Source organism: Pituophis catenifer, unplaced genomic scaffold (genome assembly GCF_029215685.1).
Source record: "Pituophis catenifer annectens isolate HBS135680 unplaced genomic scaffold, rPitCat1.0.hap2 SCAF_6, whole genome shotgun sequence".
In the NCBI taxonomy this organism is placed as follows: domain Eukaryota; kingdom Metazoa; phylum Chordata; class Lepidosauria; order Squamata; family Colubridae; genus Pituophis; species Pituophis catenifer.
Genome location: NW_027256886.1, coordinates 86,488,394 through 86,511,202, shown reverse-complemented (window position 1 = coordinate 86,511,202; position 22,809 = coordinate 86,488,394).

Sequence of the window (22,809 nt, the reverse complement as noted above, 5' to 3'; positions counted from 1 at the left end):
GCATCTTCTGTTGTAAAATCGACACAATAAAAAGTATCTAGAAATGTTGTCGGTTTCCAAATAAATGAGTGTGCAGCCTAAAAAAAGACTGGTTTACTTTCATACAGATTATTACAGAAAATCTCTGATTAAAGACTTGTAATAATTCACTGTTTCAAGAATTAAAGTCATAATATCCAGTCCATTTCAAAATAATGGGAAACCCCACCCCCACCCCAAATATCCACTGAGAGCTTCTTTTCGGTGAAACCATTGTTTTGTAAATCACCTTGGGTAATTTTGTGCCAAGGCCTCCTGAAGTTGACCTGGAATTTGGAAAGAGTGAAGAAGTAACATTTGGAATCAGCAATAATTTGGTTCCTTCTTTCCTCCTGTCTTTTCCCTTCCTTTTTGGGTGCCAACTCTCAACAGAATTTATTTTTAGAATAGAATAGAGCTGGAAGAGGCCTTGGAGGTCTTCTAGTCCAGACCTATACAATCTCAGGCAAGTGTTTTGCCCCAGCTACGGACCCCAAAGAATACAGCACACACAAAGTTTCTACAAAACTTAATTTACTAAAATAGCTCAGTCTTTTTCAAAACAAAAGCTGTTAAGAAACTTTCTTAACAGCCTACAAGAAACCAAAGATAAAGTAATCACAATCTTACTAAGGTTGGCAGAAAGCCCAGAAGCAATTTGCAGAGAATGCAGACGCGAAGTTGAACTAAAGTTGTTCCCTACAAATTGCTTCAGTCAGCGTTCCTCCTTAAATAGGCTAAGGGAGTGGCCAATTAGGCCCAAGTCTTACTCTTGAGGACACTTCCTCCTGAGGAGCCACTCCTGCCTTTTGGCTGCTCTGCATTCCTGTGCATCAAGAAGAGGCTCCTCCTCTTCATCCTCTTCACTTAAAGGAGCTTCTGGAGGTTCTGAAGGCCCTGGCTGAATCCCTGCCTCTGGCACCACATCTTCTCCAGCCTCCTCATTGTCCGACTTGAGTGCCAGCTGCACAGGCTGCTGGCGCAACACCACACCAGCCTCCTCACTGTCAGAGTCAGCTACAATCTGCGCAGGCCGCTGACAGGCCACAACAGCAAGTGACTGCCCAATCTCTTCTTAAAAACCTCCAGTGATGGAGCACCCACAACTTCTAAAGCCAAGCTGTTCCACTGGTTAATTGTCCTTACTACTAGGAAGTTTCTCCTTAATTCCAGGTTGCTTCCCTCTTTGATTAGTTTCCAACCATTATTTCTTGTCCTGTCTTCAGGTGCTTTGGAGAATAATTTGACACCCTCTTCTTTGTGGCAGCCCCTCAAATACTGGAAGACTGCTTTCCTGTCACCCAGTGGTGAAATCTGAACCGATTTTTTACCAGTTCGCTGGCCGCACATGCGCTGTTCATACCAAACATGCGCTGCGCATGCATGCACAGTAAACGCCAAAAGGAAGCTTGGGAAGGTAAGTAGAACACCAAGGGGGGGAATCAGCTGTGGTGCGCTATCTTGGGAACCTTTTTAAAAACTATTTAAAAGCATTTTTTACTACCCGGTTCGGGTGAATCGGTAGTAAAAAATGCTTTAAAAAAGTAAAAAAAAAAAAAAAGGTTACGACGATCGTGCGGCACAGCTGTGATCTTGGGAACCTTTTTAAAAACCTTTTGTAAGCATTTTTTTACTACCGGTTTGGGCAAATAAGTAGTAAAAAAAATACTTTAAAAAAGTAAAAAAAAAGGCTCGGACTATCAAAGCAGTCTGAGCCTTTTTAAAAACAACTTTTTAAAGCATTTTTTTACTACCTATTCGCCTGAACTGGTAGTAAAAATAATGCTTAAAAAGGTTTTAAAAAAAAAGTTCTGATGATTAGCTGAGTGACGTGCGATCGTCGGAACTTTTTTTTTTTTTTACTTTTTAAAGCATTTTTGACTACCGGTTCCTTGACTTGGCTGACGGAGCAATTCGGTCAAGATGCTGTGGAGTCTGGTTTAGAGCCGCAAACTCAGGTTCAACTTTATTAAGAGTATTTGGATTGCAAACTTTCCATCTTTACTCTTGATTGGAGCTGTCCTTCCATATTCGGGACTACTGTCCATTTTGGAGGTCCTACCCAAGGAGGAAGGAGAATCTGTGCCTAGGAAAACCTTGCATTGCACATATCCATCCTTGTGCCAGTTATGGACATTAATGAAATGGAAATCCTTCAGACCATCACTCTTATTTTTAGTGCTTTTCCAAAAGGAAACTGGACTTTTTTAGTTTTTTTCCCATGAAAATATATCACTTCTCATCCAAGAAGCTTTTTCAATTCAGTGTTCTGACTTAGGCATTCCGAAACCATGACACAAGCTCCTTGTCGTTTTGAAACCAAAGACAAAAAAGGACACCAGGACAAGATTGAGGGTGGAATTCCACGTTTAAAAATGGTGTTGCTTCCACTTTTTAAAAATAGAGCCTTTTTGGTGCGTGGGGAAGAAGACGCATGACTCAACTGTCAGGAAAAATGCCACTAAGGAACCAAAATGTTTTTTGAAGCCATTTTTTTTTTTGAAACCAAAGGCAAAAATGGACATCAGGACAAGATTGAGAGTGAAATTCCACATTTAAAACTGTTGTTGCTTCCACTTTTTAAAAATCAAGCCTTTTTGGTGCCTGAGGAAGAAAACGTGTGATTCCACGGTCAGGAAAATGCTGGCCAGGAACCAAAATGTTTTTTGAAGCTTTTTCTTTTTTGAATCCAAATGCAAAAATAGACAACAGGATGAATTTCGGGGAGAAATTCCATCTTGAAAAATGGTGTTGCTGCCACTTTTTAGAAATCTAGCCTTTTTGGTGCCTGGGGAAGAAAGCGGCTGACTCCGCGGTCAGGAAAAACACGGCCTAGAAACCAAAATGTTTTTTGAAGCCACTTTTTTTTAAAAAAAACCAAATGCAAAAATGGACACCATGACAAAATTGAGGGTGGAATTCCACGTTTAAAAATGGTATTACTTCCACTTTTTAAAAATCGAGCCTCTTTGGTGCTTGGGAAAGAAAACGCATGACCCCACGGTCAGAAAAATGATGGCCAGAAACCAAAATGTTTTTGAGGCCAAATTTTTTATTAACCAAATGCATAAACGGACACCAGGATGAGTTTCAGGATGAAATTCCATGTCTAAAAATGGTGTTGCTTCCACTTTTTAAAAATCGAGCCTTTTTGGTGCCAGGGGAAGAAAACGCTTTACTCCGCGGTCAAGAAAAATGCTGCCCAGGAACCAAAATGTTTTTTGAAGCCAAAATTTGTTTCTTTAAACCAAATGCAAAAACGGACCCCAGGATGAGTTTCAGGATGAAATTCCATGTCTAAAAATGGTGTTTCTTCCACTTTTTAAAAATCGAGCCTTTTTGGTGCCAGGGGAAGAAAACGCGTGACTCCGTGGTCAGGAAAAATGCTGCCCTGGAAAAAAATGTTTTTTGAAGCCAAATTTTATTTTTTAAACCAAATGCAAAAACGGACCCCAGGATGAGTTTCAGGATGAAATTCCATGTCTAAAAATGGTGTTGCTTCCACTTTTTAAAAAATCGAGCATTTTTGATGCCAGGGGAAGAAAACGCTTTACTCCGCGGTCAGGAAAAATGCTGCCCACGAACCAAAATGTTTTTTGAAGAGAAAATTTGTTTCTTTAAACCAAATGCAAAAACGGACACCAGGATGAGTTTCAGGATGAAATTCCATGTCTAAAAATGGTGTTGCTTCCTCTATTTAAAAATCGAGTCTTTTTGGTGCCAGGGGAAGAAAACGCTTTACTCTGCGGTCAGGAAAAATGATGCCCAGGAACCAAAATGTTTTTTGAATCCAAAATTTGTTTCTTTAAACCAAATGCAAAAACGGACCCCAGGATGAGTTTCAGGATGAAATTCCATGTCTAAAAATGGTGTTGCTTCCACTTTTTAAAAATCGAGCCTTTTTGGTGCCAGGGGAAGAAAACGCTTCACTCTGCGGTCAGGAAAAATGCTGCCCAGGAACCAAAATGTTTTTTGAAGCCAAAATTTGTTTCTTTAAACCAAATGCAAAAACGGACCCCAGGATGAGTTTCAGGATGAAATTCCATGTCTAAAAATGGTGTTGCTTCCACTATTTAAAAATCGAGCCTTTTGGTTGCCAGGGGAAGAAAACACGTGACTCCGCGGTCAGGAAAAATGCTGCCCAGGAAAAAAATGTTTTTTGAAGCCAAATTTTATTTTTTAAACCAAATGCAAAAACGGACACCAGGATGAGTTTCAGGATGAAATTCCTTGTCTAAAAATGGTGTTGCTTCCACTTTTTAACAATCAAGCCTTTTTGGTGCCAGATGAAGAAAACGCTTTACTCTGCGGTTCGGAAAAATGATGCCCAAGAACCAAAATGTTTTTTGAAGCCTAAATTTGTTTCTTTAAACCAAATGCAAAAACGGACACCAGGATGACTTTCAGGATGAAATTCCATGTCTAAAAATGGTGTTGCTTCCACTTTTTAAAAATCGAGCCTTTTTGGTGCCAGGGGCAGAAAACGCTTCACTCTGCGGTCAGGAAAAATGCTGCCAAGGAAAAAAATGTTTTTTGAAGCCAAATTTTATTTTTTAAACCAAATGCAAAAACGGACCCCAGGATGAGTTTCAGGATGAAATTCCATGTCTAAAAATGGTGTTGCTTCCACTTTTTAAAAATCGAGCCTTTTTGGTGCCAGGGGAAGAAAACGCTTTACTCCGCGGTCAGGAAAAATGCTGCCCAGGAACCAAAATGTTTTTTGAAGCCAAAATTTGTTTCTTTAAACCAAATGCAAAAACGGACCCCAGGATGAGTTTCAGGATGAAATTCCATGTCTAAAAATGGTGTTTCTTCCACTTTTTAAAAATCGAGCCTTTTTGGTGCCAGGGGAAGAAAACGCGTGACTCCGTGGTCAGGAAAAATGCTGCCCTGGAAAAAAATGTTTTTTGAAGCCAAATTTTATTTTTTAAACCAAATGCAAAAACGGACCCCAGGATGAGTTTCAGGATGAAATTCCATGTCTAAAAATGGTGTTGCTTCCACTTTTTAAAAAATCGAGCATTTTTGATGCCAGGGGAAGAAAACGCTTTACTCCGCGGTCAGGAAAAATGCTGCCCACGAACCAAAATGTTTTTTGAAGAGAAAATTTGTTTCTTTAAACCAAATCCAAAAACGGACACCAGGATGAGTTTCAGGATGAAATTCCATGTCTAAAAATGGTGTTGCTTCCTCTATTTAAAAATCGAGTCTTTTTGGTGCCAGGGGAAGAAAACGCTTTACTCTGCGGTCAGGAAAAATGATGCCCAGGAACCAAAATGTTTTTTGAAGCCAAAATTTGTTTCTTTAAACCAAATGCAAAAACGGACCCCAGGATGAGTTTCAGGATGAAATTCCATGTCTAAAAATGGTGTTTCTTCCACTTTTTAAAAATCGAGCCTTTTTGGTGCCAGGGGAAGAAAACCCGTGACTCCTCGGTCAGGAAAAATGCTGCCCAGGAAAAAAATGTTTTTTGAAGCCAAATTTGATTATATAAACCAAATGCAATAACGGACCCCAGGATCAGTTTGTGGATGAAATTCCATGTCTAAAAATGGTGTTGCTTCCACTTTTTAAAAATCGAGCCTTTTTGGTGCCTGGGGAAGAAAACGGGTGACTCCGTGGTCAGGAAAAATTCTGCACAGGAACAAAAATGTTTTTTGAAGCCAAATTTTATTTTTAAACCAAATGCAAAAACGGACCCAGGATGAGTTTTGGGATGAAATTCCATGTCTAAAAATGGTGTTGCTTCCACTTTTTAAAAATCGAGCCTTTTTGGTGCCTGGGGAAGAAAACGTGTGACACCTCGGTCAGGAAAAATGCTGCCCAGGAAAAAAATGTTTTTGGAAGCCAAATTTTATTTTTAAATCAAAAGCAAAAACGGACCCCAGGATGAGTTTTGGGATGAAATTGCATGAGTAAAAATGGTGTTGCTTCCACTTTTTAAAAATCAAGCCTTTTTGGTGCCTGGGGAAGAAAACCCGTGATTCCTCGGTCAGGAAAAATGCAGCCCAGGAAAAAAATGTTTTTTGAAGACAAATTTGTTTAATTAAACCAAATGAAAAAACGGACCCCAGGATGAGTTTTGGGATGAAATTCCATGTCTAAAAATGGTGTTGCTTCCACTTTTTAAAAATTGAGCCTTTTTGGTGCCTTGGGAAGAAAACGTGTGACTCCTCGGTCAGGAAAAATGCTGCCCAGGAAAAAAATGTTTTTTGAAGCCAAATTTTATTTTTAAATCAAAAGCAAAAACGGACACCAGGATGACTTTCAGGATGAAATTCCATGTCTAAAAATGGTGTTGCTTCCACTTTTTAAAAATCGAGCCTTTTTGGTGCCAGGGGCAGAAAACGCTTCACTCTGCGGTCAGGAAAAATGCTGCCCAGGAAAAAAATGTTTTTTGAAGCCAAATTTTATTTTTTAAACCAAATGCAAAAACGGACACCAGGATGAGTTTCAGGATGAAATTCCATGTCTAAAAATGGTGTTGCTTCCACTTTTTAAAAATCGAGCCTTTTTGGTGCCAGGGGAAGAAAACGCTTTACTCCGCGGTCAGGAAAAATGCTGCCCAGGAACCAAAATGTTTTTTGAAGCCAAAATTTGTTTCTTTAAACCAAATGCAAAAACGGACCCCAGGATGAGTTTCAGGATGAAATTCCATGTCTAAAAATGGTGTTTCTTCCACTTTTTAAAAATCGAGCCTTTTTGGTGCCAGGGGAAGAAAACGCGTGACTCCGTGGTCAGGAAAAATGCTGCCCTGGAAAAAAATGTTTTTTGAAGCCAAATTTTATTTTTTAAACCAAATGCAAAAACGGACCCCAGGATGAGTTTCAGGATGAAATTCCTTGTCTAAAAATGGTGTTGCTTCCACTTTTTAACAATCAAGCCTTTTTGGTGCCAGATGAAGAAAACGCTTTACTCTGCGGTTCGGAAAAATGATGCCCAAGAACCAAAATGTTTTTTGAAGCCTAAATTTGTTTCTTTAAACCAAATGCAAAAACGGACACCAGGATGACTTTCAGGATGAAATTCCATGTCTAAAAATGGTGTTGCTTCCACTTTTTAAAAATCGAGCCTTTTTGGTGCCAGGGGCAGAAAACGCTTCACTTTGCGGTCAGGAAAAATGCTGCCAAGGAAAAAAATGTTTTTTGAAGCCAAATTTTATTTTTTAAACCAAATGCAAAAACGGACACCAGGATGAGTTTCAGGATGAAATTCCATGTCTAAAAATGGTGTTGCTTCCACTTTTTAAAAATCGAGCCTTTTTGGTGCCAGGGGAAGAAAACGCTTTACTCCGCGGTCAGGAAAAATGCTGCCCAGGAACCAAAATGTTTTTTGAATCCAAATTTTATTTTTTAAACCAAATGCAAAAACGGACCCCAGGATGAGTTTCAGGATGAAATTCCTTGTCTAAAAATGGTGTTGCTTCCACTTTTTAACAATCAAGCCTTTTTGGTGCCAGATGAAGAAAACGCTTTACTCTGCGGTTCGGAAAAATGATGCCCAAGAACCAAAATGTTTTTTGAAGCCTAAATTTGTTTCTTTAAACCAAATGCAAAAACGGACACCAGGATGACTTTCAGGATGAAATTCCATGTCTAAAAATGGTGTTGCTTCCACTTTTTAAAAATCGAGCCTTTTTGGTGCCTGGGGCAGAAAACGCTTCACTTTGCGGTCAGGAAAAATGCTGCCAAGGAAAAAAATGTTTTTTGAAGCCAAATTTTATTTTTTAAACCAAATGCAAAAACGGACACCAGGATGAGTTTCAGGATGAAATTCCATGTCTAAAAATGGTGTTGCTTCCACTTTTTAAAAATCGAGCCTTTTTGGTGCCAGGGGAAGAAAACGCTTTACTCCGCGGTCAGGAAAAATGCTGCCCAGGAACCAAAATGTTTTTTGAAGCCAAAATTTGTTTCTTTAAACCAAATGCAAAAACGGACCCCAGGATGAGTTTCAGGATGAAATTCCATGTCTAAAAATGGTGTTTCTTCCACTTTTTAAAAATCGAGCCTTTTTGGTGCCAGGGGAAGAAAACGCGTGACTCCGTGGTCAGGAAAAATGCTGCCCTGGAAAAAAATGTTTTTTGAAGCCAAATTTTATTTTTTAAACCAAATGCAAAAACGGACCCCAGGATGAGTTTCAGGATGAAATTCCATGTCTAAAAATGGTGTTGCTTCCACTTTTTAAAAAATCGAGCATTTTTGATGCCAGGGGAAGAAAACGCTTTACTCCGCGGTCAGGAAAAATGCTGCCCACGAACCAAAATGTTTTTTGAAGAGAAAATTTGTTTCTTTAAACCAAATGCAAAAACGGACCCCAGGATGAGTTTCAGGATGAAATTCCATGTCTAAAAATGGTGTTGCTTCCACTTTTTAAAAAATCGAGCATTTTTGATGCCAGGGGAAGAAAACGCTTTACTCCGCGGTCAGGAAAAATGCTGCCCACGAACCAAAATGTTTTTTGAAGAGAAAATTTGTTTCTTTAAACCAAATGCAAAAACGGACCCCAGGATGAGTTTCAGGATGAAATTCCATGTCTAAAAATGGTGTTGCTTCCACTTTTTAAAAATCGAGCCTTTTTGGTGCCAGGGGAAGAAAACGCTTTACTCCGCGGTCAGGAAAAATGCTGCCCAGGAACCAAAATGTTTTTTGAAGCCAAAATTTGTTTCTTTAAACCAAATGCAAAAACGGACCCCAGGATGAGTTTCAGGATGAAATTCCATGTCTAAAAATGGTGTTTCTTCCACTTTTTAAAAATCGAGCCTTTTTGGTGCCAGGGGAAGAAAACGCGTGACTCCGTGGTCAGGAAAAATGCTGCCCTGGAAAAAAATGTTTTTTGAAGCCAAATTTTATTTTTTAAACCAAATGCAAAAACGGACCCCAGGATGAGTTTCAGGATGAAATTCCATGTCTAAAAATGGTGTTGCTTCCACTTTTTAAAAAATCGAGCATTTTTGATGCCAGGGGAAGAAAACGCTTTACTCCGCGGTCAGGAAAAATGCTGCCCACGAACCAAAATGTTTTTTGAAGAGAAAATTTGTTTCTTTAAACCAAATGCAAAAACGGACACCAGGATGAGTTTCAGGATGAAATTCCATGTCTAAAAATGGTGTTGCTTCCTCTATTTAAAAATCGAGTCTTTTTGGTGCCAGGGGAAGAAAACGCTTTACTCTGCGGTCAGGAAAAATGATGCCCAGGAACCAAAATGTTTTTTGAAGCCAAAATTTGTTTCTTTAAACCAAATGCAAAAACGGACCCCAGGATGAGTTTCAGGATGAAATTCCATGTCTAAAAATGGTGTTTCTTCCACTTTTTAAAAATCGAGCCTTTTTGGTGCCAGGGGAAGAAAACGCGTGACTCCGTGGTCAGGAAAAATGCTGCCCTGGAAAAAAATGTTTTTTGAAGCCATTTTTTATTTTTTAAACCAAATGCAAAAACGGACCCCAGGATGAGTTTCAGGATGAAATTCCTTGTCTAAAAATGGTGTTGCTTCCACTTTTTAACAATCAAGCCTTTTTGGTGCCAGATGAAGAAAACGCTTTACTCTGCGGTTCGGAAAAATGATGCCCAAGAACCAAAATGTTTTTTGAAGCCTAAATTTGTTTCTTTAAACCAAATGCAAAAACGGACACCAGGATGACTTTCAGGATGAAATTCCATGTCTAAAAATGGTGTTGCTTCCACTTTTTAAAAATCGAGCCTTTTTGGTGCCAGGGGCAGAAAACGCTTCACTCTGCGGTCAGGAAAAATGCTGCCCAGGAAAAAAATGTTTTTTGAAGCCAAATTTTATTTTTTAAACCAAATGCAAAAACGGACCCCAGGATGAGTTTCAGGATGAAATTCCATGTCTAAAAATGGTGTTGCTTCCACTTTTTAAAAATCGAGCCTTTTTGGTGCCAGGGGAAGAAAACGCTTTACTCCGCGGTCAGGAAAAATGCTGCCCAGGAACCAAAATGTTTTTTGAAGCCATTTTTTATTTTTTAAACCAAATGCAAAAACGGACCCCAGGATGAGTTTCAGGATGAAATTCCTTGTCTAAAAATGGTGTTGCTTCCACTTTTTAACAATCAAGCCTTTTTGGTGCCAGATGAAGAAAACGCTTTACTCTGCGGTTCGGAAAAATGATGCCCAAGAACCAAAATGTTTTTTGAAGCCTAAATTTGTTTCTTTAAACCAAATGCAAAAACGGACACCAGGATGACTTTCAGGATGAAATTCCATGTCTAAAAATGGTGTTGCTTCCACTTTTTAAAAATCGAGCCTTTTTGGTGCCAGGGGCAGAAAACGCTTCACTCTGCGGTCAGGAAAAATGCTGCCCAGGAAAAAAATGTTTTTTGAAGCCAAATTTTATTTTTTAAACCAAATGCAAAAACGGACCCCAGGATGAGTTTCAGGATGAAATTCCATGTCTAAAAATGGTGTTGCTTCCACTTTTTAAAAATCGAGCCTTTTTGGTGCCAGGGGAAGAAAACGCTTTACTCCGCGGTCAGGAAAAATGCTGCCCAGGAACCAAAATGTTTTTTGAAGCCAAAATTTGTTTCTTTAAACCAAATGCAAAAACGGACCCCAGGATGAGTTTCAGGATGAAATTCCATGTCTAAAAATGGTGTTTCTTCCACTTTTTAAAAATCGAGCCTTTTTGGTGCCAGGGGAAGAAAACGCGTGACTCCGTGGTCAGGAAAAATGCTGCCCTGGAAAAAAATGTTTTTTGAAGCCAAATTTTATTTTTTAAACCAAATGCAAAAACGGACCCCAGGATGAGTTTCAGGATGAAATTCCATGTCTAAAAATGGTGTTGCTTCCACTTTTTAAAAAATCGAGCATTTTTGATGCCAGGGGAAGAAAACGCTTTACTCCGCGGTCAGGAAAAATGCTGCCCACGAACCAAAATGTTTTTTGAAGAGAAAATTTGTTTCTTTAAACCAAATGCAAAAACGGACCCCAGGATGAGTTTCAGGATGAAATTCCATGTCTAAAAATGGTGTTGCTTCCACTTTTTAAAAATCGAGCCTTTTTGGTGCCAGGGGAAGAAAACGCTTTACTCCGCGGTCAGGAAAAATGCTGCCCAGGAACCAAAATGTTTTTTGAAGCCAAAATTTGTTTCTTTAAACCAAATGCAAAAACGGACCCCAGGATGAGTTTCAGGATGAAATTCCATGTCTAAAAATGGTGTTTCTTCCACTTTTTAAAAATCGAGCCTTTTTGGTGCCAGGGGAAGAAAACGCGTGACTCCGTGGTCAGGAAAAATGCTGCCCTGGAAAAAAATGTTTTTTGAAGCCAAATTTTATTTTTTAAACCAAATGCAAAAACGGACCCCAGGATGAGTTTCAGGATGAAATTCCATGTCTAAAAATGGTGTTGCTTCCACTTTTTAAAAAATCGAGCATTTTTGATGCCAGGGGAAGAAAACGCTTTACTCCGCGGTCAGGAAAAATGATGCCCAGGAACCAAAATGTTTTTTGAAGCCAAAATTTGTTTCTTTAAACCAAATGCAAAAACGGACCCCAGGATGAGTTTCAGGATGAAATTCCATGTCTAAAAATGGTGTTTCTTCCACTTTTTAAAAATCGAGCCTTTTTGGTGCCAGGGGAAGAAAACCCGTGACTCCTCGGTCAGGAAAAATGCTGCCCAGGAAAAAAATGTTTTTTGAAGCCAAATTTGATTATATAAACCAAATGCAATAACGGACCCCAGGATCAGTTTGTGGATGAAATTCCATGTCTAAAAATGGTGTTGCTTCCACTTTTTAAAAATCGAGCCTTTTTGGTGCCTGGGGAAGAAAACGGGTGACTCCGTGGTCAGGAAAAATTCTGCACAGGAACAAAAATGTTTTTTGAAGCCAAATTTTATTTTTAAACCAAATGCAAAAACGGACCCAGGATGAGTTTTGGGATGAAATTCCATGTCTAAAAATGGTGTTGCTTCCACTTTTTAAAAATCGAGCCTTTTTGGTGCCTGGGGAAGAAAACGTGTGACACCTCGGTCAGGAAAAATGCTGCCCAGGAAAAAAATGTTTTTGGAAGCCAAATTTTATTTTTAAATCAAAAGCAAAAACGGACCCCAGGATGAGTTTTGGGATGAAATTGCATGAGTAAAAATGGTGTTGCTTCCACTTTTTAAAAATCAAGCCTTTTTGGTGCCTGGGGAAGAAAACCCATGATTCCTCGGTCAGGAAAAATGCTGCCCAGGAAAAAAATGTTTTTTGAAGCCAAATTTTATTTTTTAAACCAAATGCAAAAACGGACACCAGGATGAGTTTCAGGATGAAATTCCATGTCTAAAAATGGTGTTGCTTCCAGTTTTTAAAAATCGAGCCTTTTTGCTGCCAGGGGAAGAAAACGCTTCACTCTGCGGTCAGGAAAAATGCTGCCCAGGAAAAAAATGTTTTTTGAAGCCAAATTTTATTTTTTAAACCAAATGCAAAAACGGACACCAGGATGAGTTTCAGGATGAAATTCCATGTCTAAAAATGGTGTTGCTTCCACTTTTTAAAAATCGAGCCTTTTTGGTGCCAGTGGAAGAAAACTCTTCACTCTGCGGTCAGCAAAAATGCTGCCCAGGAACCAAAATGTTTTTTGAAGCCAAAATTTGTTTCTTTAAACCAAATGCAAAAACGGACACCAGGATGAGTTTCAGGATGAAATTCTATGTCAAAAAATGGTGTTGCTTCCTCTATTTAAAAATCGAGTCTTTTTGGTGCCAGGGGAAGAAAACGCTTTACTCTGCGGTCAGGAAAAATGATGCCCAGGAACCAAAATGTTTTTTGAAGCCAAAATTTGTTTCTTTAAACCAAATGCAAAAATGAACCCCACGATGAGTTTCAGGATGAAATTCCATGTCTAAAAATGGTGTTGCTTCCACTTTTTAAAAATCGAGCCTTTTTGGTGCCAGGGGAAGAAAACGCTTCACTCTGCGGTCAAGAAAAATGTTGCCCAGGAAAAAAATGTTTTTCGAAGCCAAATTTTATTATTTAAACCAAATGCAAAAACGGACACCAGGATGAGTTTCAGGATGAAATTCCATGTCTAAAAATGGTGTTGTTTGCACTTTTTAAAAATCGAGCCTTTTTGGTGCCAGGGGAAGAAAACACTTCACTCTGCGGTCAAGAAAAATGTTGCCCAGGAAAAAAATGTTTTTCGAAGCCAAATTTTATTATTTAAACCAAATGCAAAAACGGACACCAGGATGAGTTTCAGGATGAAATTCCATGTCTAAAAATGGTGTTGTTTGCACTTTTTAAAAATCGAGCCTTTTTGGTGCCAGGGGAAGAAAACGCTTCACTCTGCGGTCAAGAAAAATGTTGCCCAGGAAAAAAATGTTTTTCGAAGCCAAATTTTATTATTTAAACCAAATGCAAAAACGGACACCAGGATGAGTTTCAGGATGAAATTCCATGTCTAAAAATGGTGTGGCTTGCACTTTTTAAAAATCGAGCCTTTTTGGTGCCAGGGGAAGAAAACGCTTTACTCCGCGGTTAGGAAAAATGATGCCCAGGAACCAAAATGTTTTTTGAAGCCAAAATTTGTTTCTTTAAACCAAATGCAAAAACGGACACCAGGATGAGTTTCAGGATGAAATTCCATGTCTAAAAATGGTGTTGCTTCCACTATTTAAAAATCAAGCCTTTTTGGTGCCAGGGGAAGAAAACGCGTGACTCCGCGGTCAGGAAAATGCTGCCCAGGAAAAAAATGTTTTTTGAAGCCAAATTTTATTTTTTAAACCAAATGCAAAAACGGACCCCAGACTGAGTTTCAGGATGAAATTCCATGTCTAAAAATGGTGTTGCTTCCACTTTTTAAAAAAATGGAGCATTTTTGGTGCCAGGGGAAGAAAACGCTTGACTCCGCGGTCAGAAAAAATGCTGCCCAGGAACCAAAATGTTTTTTGAAGCCAAAATTTGTTTCTTTAAACCAAATGCAAAAACGGACACCAGGATGAGTTTCAGGATGAAATTCCATGTCTAAAAATGGTGTTGCTTCCACTTTTTAACAATCAAGCCTTTGTGGTGCCAGATGAAGAAAACGCTTTACTCTGCGGTCAGGAAAAATGATGCCCAAGAACCAAAATGTTTTTTGAAGCCTAAATTTGTTTCTTTAAACCAAATGCAAAAACGGACACCAGGATGACTTTCAGGATGAAATTCCATGTCTAAAAATGGTGTTGCTTCCACTTTTTAAAAATTGAGCCTTTTTGGTGCCAGGGGCAGAAAACGCTTTACTCCGCGGTCAGGAAAAATGCAGCCCAGGAACCAAAGTGTTTTTTGAATCCAAAATTTGTTTCTTTAAACCAAATGCAAAAACGGACACCAGGATGAGTTTCAGGATGAAATTCCATGTCTAAAAATGGTGTTGCTTCCACTATTTAAAAATCGAGCCTTTTGGGTGCCAGGGGAAGAAAACACGTGACCCGCGGTCAGGAAAAATGCTGCCCAGGAAAAAAATGTTTTTTGAAGCCAAATTTTATTTTTTAAACCAAATGCAAAAACGGACCCCAGGATGAGTTTCAGGATGAAATTCCATGTCTAAAAATGGTGTTGCTTCCACTTTCTAAAAAATCGAGCCTTTTTGGTGCCAGGGGAAGAAAACGCTTTACTCCGCGGTCAGGAAAAATGATGCCCAGGAACCAAAATGTTTTTTGAATCCAAAATTTATTTCTTTAAACCAAATGCAAAAACGGACACCAGGATGAGTTTCAGGATGAAATTCCATGTCTAAAAATGGTGTTGCTTCCACTATTTAAAAATCGAGCCTTTTGGGTGCCAGGGGAAGAAAACACGTGACTCCGTGGTCAGGAAAAATGCTGCCCAGGAACCAAAATGTTTTTTGAATCCAAAATTTGTTTCTTTAAACCAAATGCAAAAACGGACACCAGGATGAGTTTCAGGATGAAATTCCATGTCTAAAAATGGTGTTGCTTCCACTATTTAAAAATCGAGCATTTTTGATGCCAGGGGAAGAAAACGCTTTACTCCGCGGTCAGGAAAAATGATGCCCAGGAACCAAAATGTTTTTTGAAGCCAAAATTTGTTTCTTTAAACCAAATGCAAAAACGGACCCCAGGATGAGTTTCAGGATGAAATTCCATGTCTAAAAATGGTGTTTCTTCCACTTTTTAAAAATCGAGCCTTTTTGGTGCCAGGGGAAGAAAACCCGTGACTCCTCGGTCAGGAAAAATGCTGCCCAGGAAAAAAATGTTTTTTGAAGCCAAATTTGATTATATAAACCAAATGCAATAACGGACCCCAGGATCAGTTTGTGGATGAAATTCCATGTCTAAAAATGGTGTTGCTTCCACTTTTTAAAAATCGAGCCTTTTTGGTGCCTGGGGAAGAAAACGGGTGACTCCGTGGTCAGGAAAAATTCTGCACAGGAACAAAAATGTTTTTTGAAGCCAAATTTTATTTTTAAACCAAATGCAAAAACGGACCCAGGATGAGTTTTGGGATGAAATTCCATGTCTAAAAATGGTGTTGCTTCCACTTTTTAAAAATCGAGCCTTTTTGGTGCCTGGGGAAGAAAACGTGTGACACCTCGGTCAGGAAAAATGCTGCCCAGGAAAAAAATGTTTTTGGAAGCCAAATTTTATTTTTAAATCAAAAGCAAAAACGGACCCCAGGATGAGTTTTGGGATGAAATTGCATGAGTAAAAATGGTGTTGCTTCCACTTTTTAAAAATCAAGCCTTTTTGGTGCCTGGGGAAGAAAACCCATGATTCCTCGGTCAGGAAAAATGCTGCCCAGGAAAAAAATGTTTTTTGAAGCCAAATTTTATTTTTTAAACCAAATGCAAAAACGGACACCAGGATGAGTTTCAGGATGAAATTCCATGTCTAAAAATGGTGTTGCTTCCAGTTTTTAAAAATCGAGCCTTTTTGCTGCCAGGGGAAGAAAACGCTTCACTCTGCGGTCAGGAAAAATGCTGCCCAGGAAAAAAATGTTTTTTGAAGCCAAATTTTATTTTTTAAACCAAATGCAAAAACGGACACCAGGATGAGTTTCAGGATGAAATTCCATGTCTAAAAATGGTGTTGCTTCCACTTTTTAAAAATCGAGCCTTTTTGGTGCCAGTGGAAGAAAACTCTTCACTCTGCGGTCAGCAAAAATGCTGCCCAGGAACCAAAATGTTTTTTGAAGCCAAAATTTGTTTCTTTAAACCAAATGCAAAAACGGACACCAGGATGAGTTTCAGGATGAAATTCTATGTCAAAAAATGGTGTTGCTTCCTCTATTTAAAAATCGAGTCTTTTTGGTGCCAGGGGAAGAAAACGCTTTACTCTGCGGTCAGGAAAAATGATGCCCAGGAACCAAAATGTTTTTTGAAGCCAAAATTTGTTTCTTTAAACCAAATGCAAAAATGAACCCCACGATGAGTTTCAGGATGAAATTCCATGTCTAAAAATGGTGTTGCTTCCACTTTTTAAAAATCGAGCCTTTTTGGTGCCAGGGGAAGAAAACGCTTCACTCTGCGGTCAAGAAAAATGTTGCCCAGGAAAAAAATGTTTTTCGAAGCCAAATTTTATTATTTAAACCAAATGCAAAAACGGACACCAGGATGAGTTTCAGGATGAAATTCCATGTCTAAAAATGGTGTTGTTTGCACTTTTTAAAAATCGAGCCTTTTTGGTGCCAGGGGAAGAAAACACTTCACTCTGCGGTCAAGAAAAATGTTGCCCAGGAAAAAAATGTTTTTCGAAGCCAAATTTTATTATTTAAACCAAATGCAAAAACGGACACCAGGATGAGTTTCAGGATGAAATTCCATGTCTAAAAATGGTGTTGTTTGCACTTTTTAAAAATCGAGCCTTTTTGGTGCCAGGGGAAGAAAACGCTTCACTCTGCGGTCAAGAAAAATGTTGCCCAGGAAAAAAATGTTTTTCGAAGCCAAATTTTATTATTTAAACCAAATGCAAAAACGGACACCAGGATGAGTTTCAGGATGAAATTCCATGTCTAAAAATGGTGTGGCTTGCACTTTTTAAAAATCGAGCCTTTTTGGTGCCAGGGGAAGAAAACGCTTTACTCCGCGGTTAGGAAAAATGATGCCCAGGAACCAAAATGTTTTTTGAAGCCAAAATTTGTTTCTTTAAACCAAATGCAAAAACGGACACCAGGATGAGTTTCAGGATGAAATTCCATGTCTAAAAATGGTGTTGCTTCCACTATTTAAAAATCAAGCCTTTTTGGTGCCAGGGGAAGAAAACGCGTGACTCCGCGGTCAGGAAAATGCTGCCCAGGAAAAAAATGTTTTTTGAAGCCAAATTTTATTTTTTAAACCAAATGCAAAAACGGACCCCAGACTGAGTTTCAGGATGAAATTCCATGTCTAAAAATGGTGTTGCTTCCACTTTTTAAAAAAATGGAGCATTTTTGGTGCCAGGGGAAGAAAACGCTTGACTCCGCGGTCAGAAAAAATGCTGCCCAGGAACCAAAATGTTTTTTGAAGCCAAAATTTGTTTCTTTAAACCAAATGCAAAAACGGACACCAGGATGAGTTTCAGGATGAAATTCCATGTCTAAAAATGGTGTTGCTTCCACTTTTTAACAATCAAGCCTTTGTGGTGCCAGATGAAGAAAACGCTTTACTCTGCGGTCAGGAAAAATGATGCCCAAGAACCAAAATGTTTTTTGAAGCCTAAATTTGTTTCTTTAAACCAAATGCAAAAACGGACACCAGGATGACTTTCAGGATGAAATTCCATGTCTAAAAATGGTGTTGCTTCCACTTTTTAAAAATTGAGCCTTTTTGGTGCCAGGGGCAGAAAACGCTTTACTCCGCGGTCAGGAAAAATGCAGCCCAGGAACCAAAGTGTTTTTTGAATCCAAAATTTGTTTCTTTAAACCAAATGCAAAAACGGACACCAGGATGAGTTTCAGGATGAAATTCCATGTCTAAAAATGGTGTTGCTTCCACTATTTAAAAATCGAGCCTTTTGGGTGCCAGGGGAAGAAAACACGTGACCCGCGGTCAGGAAAAATGCTGCCCAGGAAAAAAATGTTTTTTGAAGCCAAATTTTATTTTTTAAACCAAATGCAAAAACGGACCCCAGGATGAGTTTCAGGATGAAATTCCATGTCTAAAAATGGTGTTGCTTCCACTTTCTAAAAAATCGAGCCTTTTTGGTGCCAGGGGAAGAAAACGCTTTACTCCGCGGTCAGGAAAAATGATGCCCAGGAACCAAAATGTTTTTTGAATCCAAAATTTATTTCTTTAAACCAAATGCAAAAACGGACACCAGGATGAGTTTCAGGATGAAATTCCATGTCTAAAAATGGTGTTGCTTCCACTATTTAAAAATCGAGCCTTTTGGGTGCCAGGGGAAGAAAACACGTGACTCCGTGGTCAGGAAAAATGCTGCCCAGGAACCAAAATGTTTTTTGAATCCAAAATTTGTTTCTTTAAACCAAATGCAAAAACGGACACCAGGATGAGTTTCAGGATGAAATTCCATGTCTAAAAATGGTGTTGCTTCCACTATTTAAAAATCGAGCCTTTTTGGTGCCAGGGGAAGAAAACGCGTGACTCTGCGGTCAGGAAAAATGCTGCCCAGGAACCAAAATGTTTTTTGAAGCCAAAATTTGTTTCTTTAAACCAAATGCAAAAACGGACACCAGGATGAGTTTCAGGATGAAATTCCATGTCTAAAAATGGTGTTGCTTCCACTTTTTAAAAATCGAGCCTTTTTGGTGCCTGGGGAAGAAAACGCTTCACTCTGCGGTCAGGAAAAATGCTGCCCAGGAAAAAAATGTTTTTTGAAGCCAAATTTTATTTTTTAAACCAAATGCAAAAACGGACACCAGGATGAGTTTCAGGATGAAATTCCATGTCTAAAAATGGTGTTGCTTCCACTTTTTAAAAATCGAGCCTTTTTGGTGCCAGGGGAAGAAAACGCTTCACTCTGCGGTCAGGAAAAATGCTGCCCAGGAAAAAAATGTTTTTTGAAGCCAAATTTTATTTTTTAAACCAAATGCAAAAACGGACCCCAGGATGAGTTTCAGGATGAAATTCCATGTCTAAAAATGGTGTTGCTTCCACTTTTTAAAAATCGAGCCTTTTTGGTGCCAGGGGAAGAAAACGCTTTACTCCGCGGTCAGGAAAAATGCTGCCCAGGAACCAAAATGTTTTTTGAAGCCAAAATTTGTTTCTTTAAACCAAATGCAAAAACGGACCCCAGGATGAGTTTCAGGATGAAATTCCATGTCTAAAAATGGTGTTTCTTCCACTTTTTAAAAATCGAGCCTTTTTGGTGCCAGGGGAAGAAAACGCGTGACTCCGTGGTCAGGAAAAATGCTGCCCTGGAAAAAAATGTTTTTTGAAGCCAAATTTTATTTTTTAAACCAAATGCAAAAACGGACCCCAGGATGAGTTTCAGGATGAAATTCCATGTCTAAAAATGGTGTTGCTTCCACTTTTTAAAAAATCGAGCATTTTTGATGCCAGGGGAAGAAAACGCTTTACTCCGCGGTCAGGAAAAATGCTGCCCACGAACCAAAATGTTTTTTGAAGAGAAAATTTGTTTCTTTAAACCAAATGCAAAAACGGACACCAGGATGAGTTTCAGGATGAAATTCCATGTCTAAAAATGGTGTTGCTTCCGCTATTTAAAAATCGAGTCTTTTTGGTGCCAGGGGAAGAAAACGCTTTACTCTGCGGTCAGGAAAAATGATGCCCAGGAACCAAAATGTTTTTTGAATCCAAAATTTGTTTCTTTAAACCAAATGCAAAAACGGACCCCAGGATGACTTTCAGGATGAAATTCCATGTCTAAAAATGGTGTTGCTTCCACTTTTTAAAAATCGAGCCTTTTTGGTGCCAGGGGCAGAAAACGCTTTACTCCGCGGTCAGGAAAAATGCTGCCCAGGAACCAAAATGTTTTTTGAAGCCAAAATTTGTTTCTTTAAACCAAATGCAAAAACGGACCCCAGGATGAGTTTCAGGATGAAATTCCATGTCTAAAAATGGTGTTTCTTCCACTTTTTAAAAATCGAGCCTTTTTGGTGCCAGGGGAAGAAAACGCGTGACTCCGTGGTCAGGAAAAATGCTGCCCTGGAAAAAAATGTTTTTTGAAGCCAAATTTTATTTTTTAAACCAAATGCAAAAACGGACCCCAGGATGAGTTTCAGGATGAAATTCCATGTCTAAAAATGGTGTTGCTTCCACTTTTTAAAAAATCGAGCATTTTTGATGCCAGGGGAAGAAAACGCTTTACTCCGCGGTCAGGAAAAATGCTGCCCACGAACCAAAATGTTTTTTGAAGAGAAAATTTGTTTCTTTAAACCAAATGCAAAAACGGACACCAGGATGAGTTTCAGGATGAAATTCCATGTCTAAAAATGGTGTTGCTTCCGCTATTTAAAAATCGAGTCTTTTTGGTGCCAGGGGAAGAAAACGCTTTACTCTGCGGTCAGGAAAAATGATGCCCAGGAACCAAAATGTTTTTTGAATCCAAAATTTGTTTCTTTAAACCAAATGCAAAAACGGACCCCAGGATGACTTTCAGGATGAAATTCCATGTCTAAAAATGGTGTTGCTTCCACTTTTTAAAAATCGAGCCTTTTTGGTGCCAGGGGCAGAAAACGCTTTACTCCGCGGTCAGGAAAAATGCTGCCCAGGAACCAAAGTGTTTTTTGAATCCAAAATTTGTTTCTTTAAACCAAATGCAAAAACGGACACCAGGATGAGTTTCAGGATGAAATTCCATGTCTAAAAATGGTGTTGCTTCCACTATTTAAAAATCGAGCCTTTTGGGTGCCAGGGGAAGAAAACACGTGACTCCGTGGTCAGGAAAAATGCTGCCCAGGAACCAAAATGTTTTTTGAATCCAAAATTTGTTTCTTTAAACCAAATGCAAAAACGGACCCCAGGATGAGTTTCAGGATGAAATTCCATGTCTAAAAATGGTGTTGCTTCCTCTATTTAAAAATCGAGTCTTTTTGGTGCCAGGGGAAGAAAACGCTTTACTCTGCGGTCAGGAAAAATGATGCCCAGGAACCAAAATGTTTTTTGAAGCCAAAATTTGTTTCTTTAAACCAAATGCAAAAATGAACCCCACGATGAGTTTCAGGATGAAATTCCATGTCTAAAAATGGTGTTGCTTCCACTTTTTAAAAATCGAGCCTTTTTGGTGCCAGGGGAAGAAAACGCTTCACTCTGCGGTCAAGAAAAATGTTGCCCAGGAAAAAAATGTTTTTCGAAGCCAAATTTTATTATTTAAACCAAATGCAAAAACGGACACCAGGATGAGTTTCAGGATGAAATTCCATGTCTAAAAATGGTGTTGTTTGCACTTTTTAAAAATCGAGCCTTTTTGGTGCCAGGGGAAGAAAACGCTTCACTCTGCGGTCAAGAAAAATGTTGCCCAGGAAAAAAATGTTTTTCGAAGCCAAATTTTATTATTTAAACCAAATGCAAAAACGGACACCAGGATGAGTTTCAGGATGAAATTCCATGTCTAAAAATGGTGTGGCTTGCACTTTTTAAAAATCGAGCCTTTTTGGTGCCAGGGGAAGAAAACGCTTTACTCCGCGGTCAGGAAAAATGATGCCCAGGAACCAAAATGTTTTTTGAAGCCAAAATTTGTTTCTTTAAACAAAATGCAAAAACGGACACCAGGATGAGTTTCAGGATGAAATTCCATGTCTAAAAATGGTGTTGCTTCCACTATTTAAAAATCAAGCCTTTTTGGTGCCAGGGGAAGAAAACGCGTGACTCCGCGGTCAGGAAAATGCTGCCCAGGAAAAAAATGTTTTTTGAAGCCAAATTTTATTTTTTAAACCAAATGCAAAAACGGACCCCAGACTGAGTTTCAGGATGAAATTCCATGTCTAAAAATGGTGTTGCTTCCACTTTTTAAAAAAATGGAGCATTTTTGGTGCCAGGGGAAGAAAAGGCTTGACTCCGCGGTCAGAAAAAATGCTGCCCAGGAACCAAAATGTTTTTTGAAGCCAAAATTTGTTTCTTTAAACCAAATGCAAAAACGGACACCAGGATGAGTTTCAGGATGAAATTCCATGTCTAAAAATGGTGTTGCTTCCACTTTTTAACAATCAAGCCTTTGTGGTGCCAGATGAAGAAAACGCTTTACTCTGCGGTCAGGAAAAATGATGCCCAAGAACCAAAATGTTTTTTGAAGCCTAAATTTGTTTCTTTAAACCAAATGCAAAAACGGACACCAGGATGACTTTCAGGATGAAATTCCATGTCTAAAAATGGTGTTGCTTCCACTTTTTAAAAATCGAGCCTTTTTGGTGCCAGGGGCAGAAAACGCTTTACTCCGCGGTCAGGAAAAATGCTGCCCAGGAACCAAAGTGTTTTTTGAATCCAAAATTTGTTTCTTTAAACCAAATGCAAAAACGGACACCAGGATGAGTTTCAGGATGAAATTCCATGTCTAAAAATGGTGTTGCTTCCACTATTTAAAAATCGAGCCTTTTGGGTGCCAGGGGAAGAAAACACGTGACCCGCGGTCAGGAAAAATGCTGCCCAGGAAAAAAATGTTTTTTGAAGCCAAATTTTATTTTTTAAACCAAATGCAAAAACGGACCCCAGGATGAGTTTCAGGATGAAATTCCATGTCTAAAAATGGTGTTGCTTCCACTTTCTAAAAAATCGAGCATTTTTGGTGCCAGGGGAAGAAAACGCTTTACTCCGCGGTCAGGAAAAATGATGCCCAGGAACCAAAATGTTTTTTGAATCCAAAATTTATTTCTTTAAACCAAATGCAAAAACGGACACCAGGATGAGTTTCAGGATGAAATTCCATGTCTAAAAATGGTGTTGCTTCCACTATTTAAAAATCG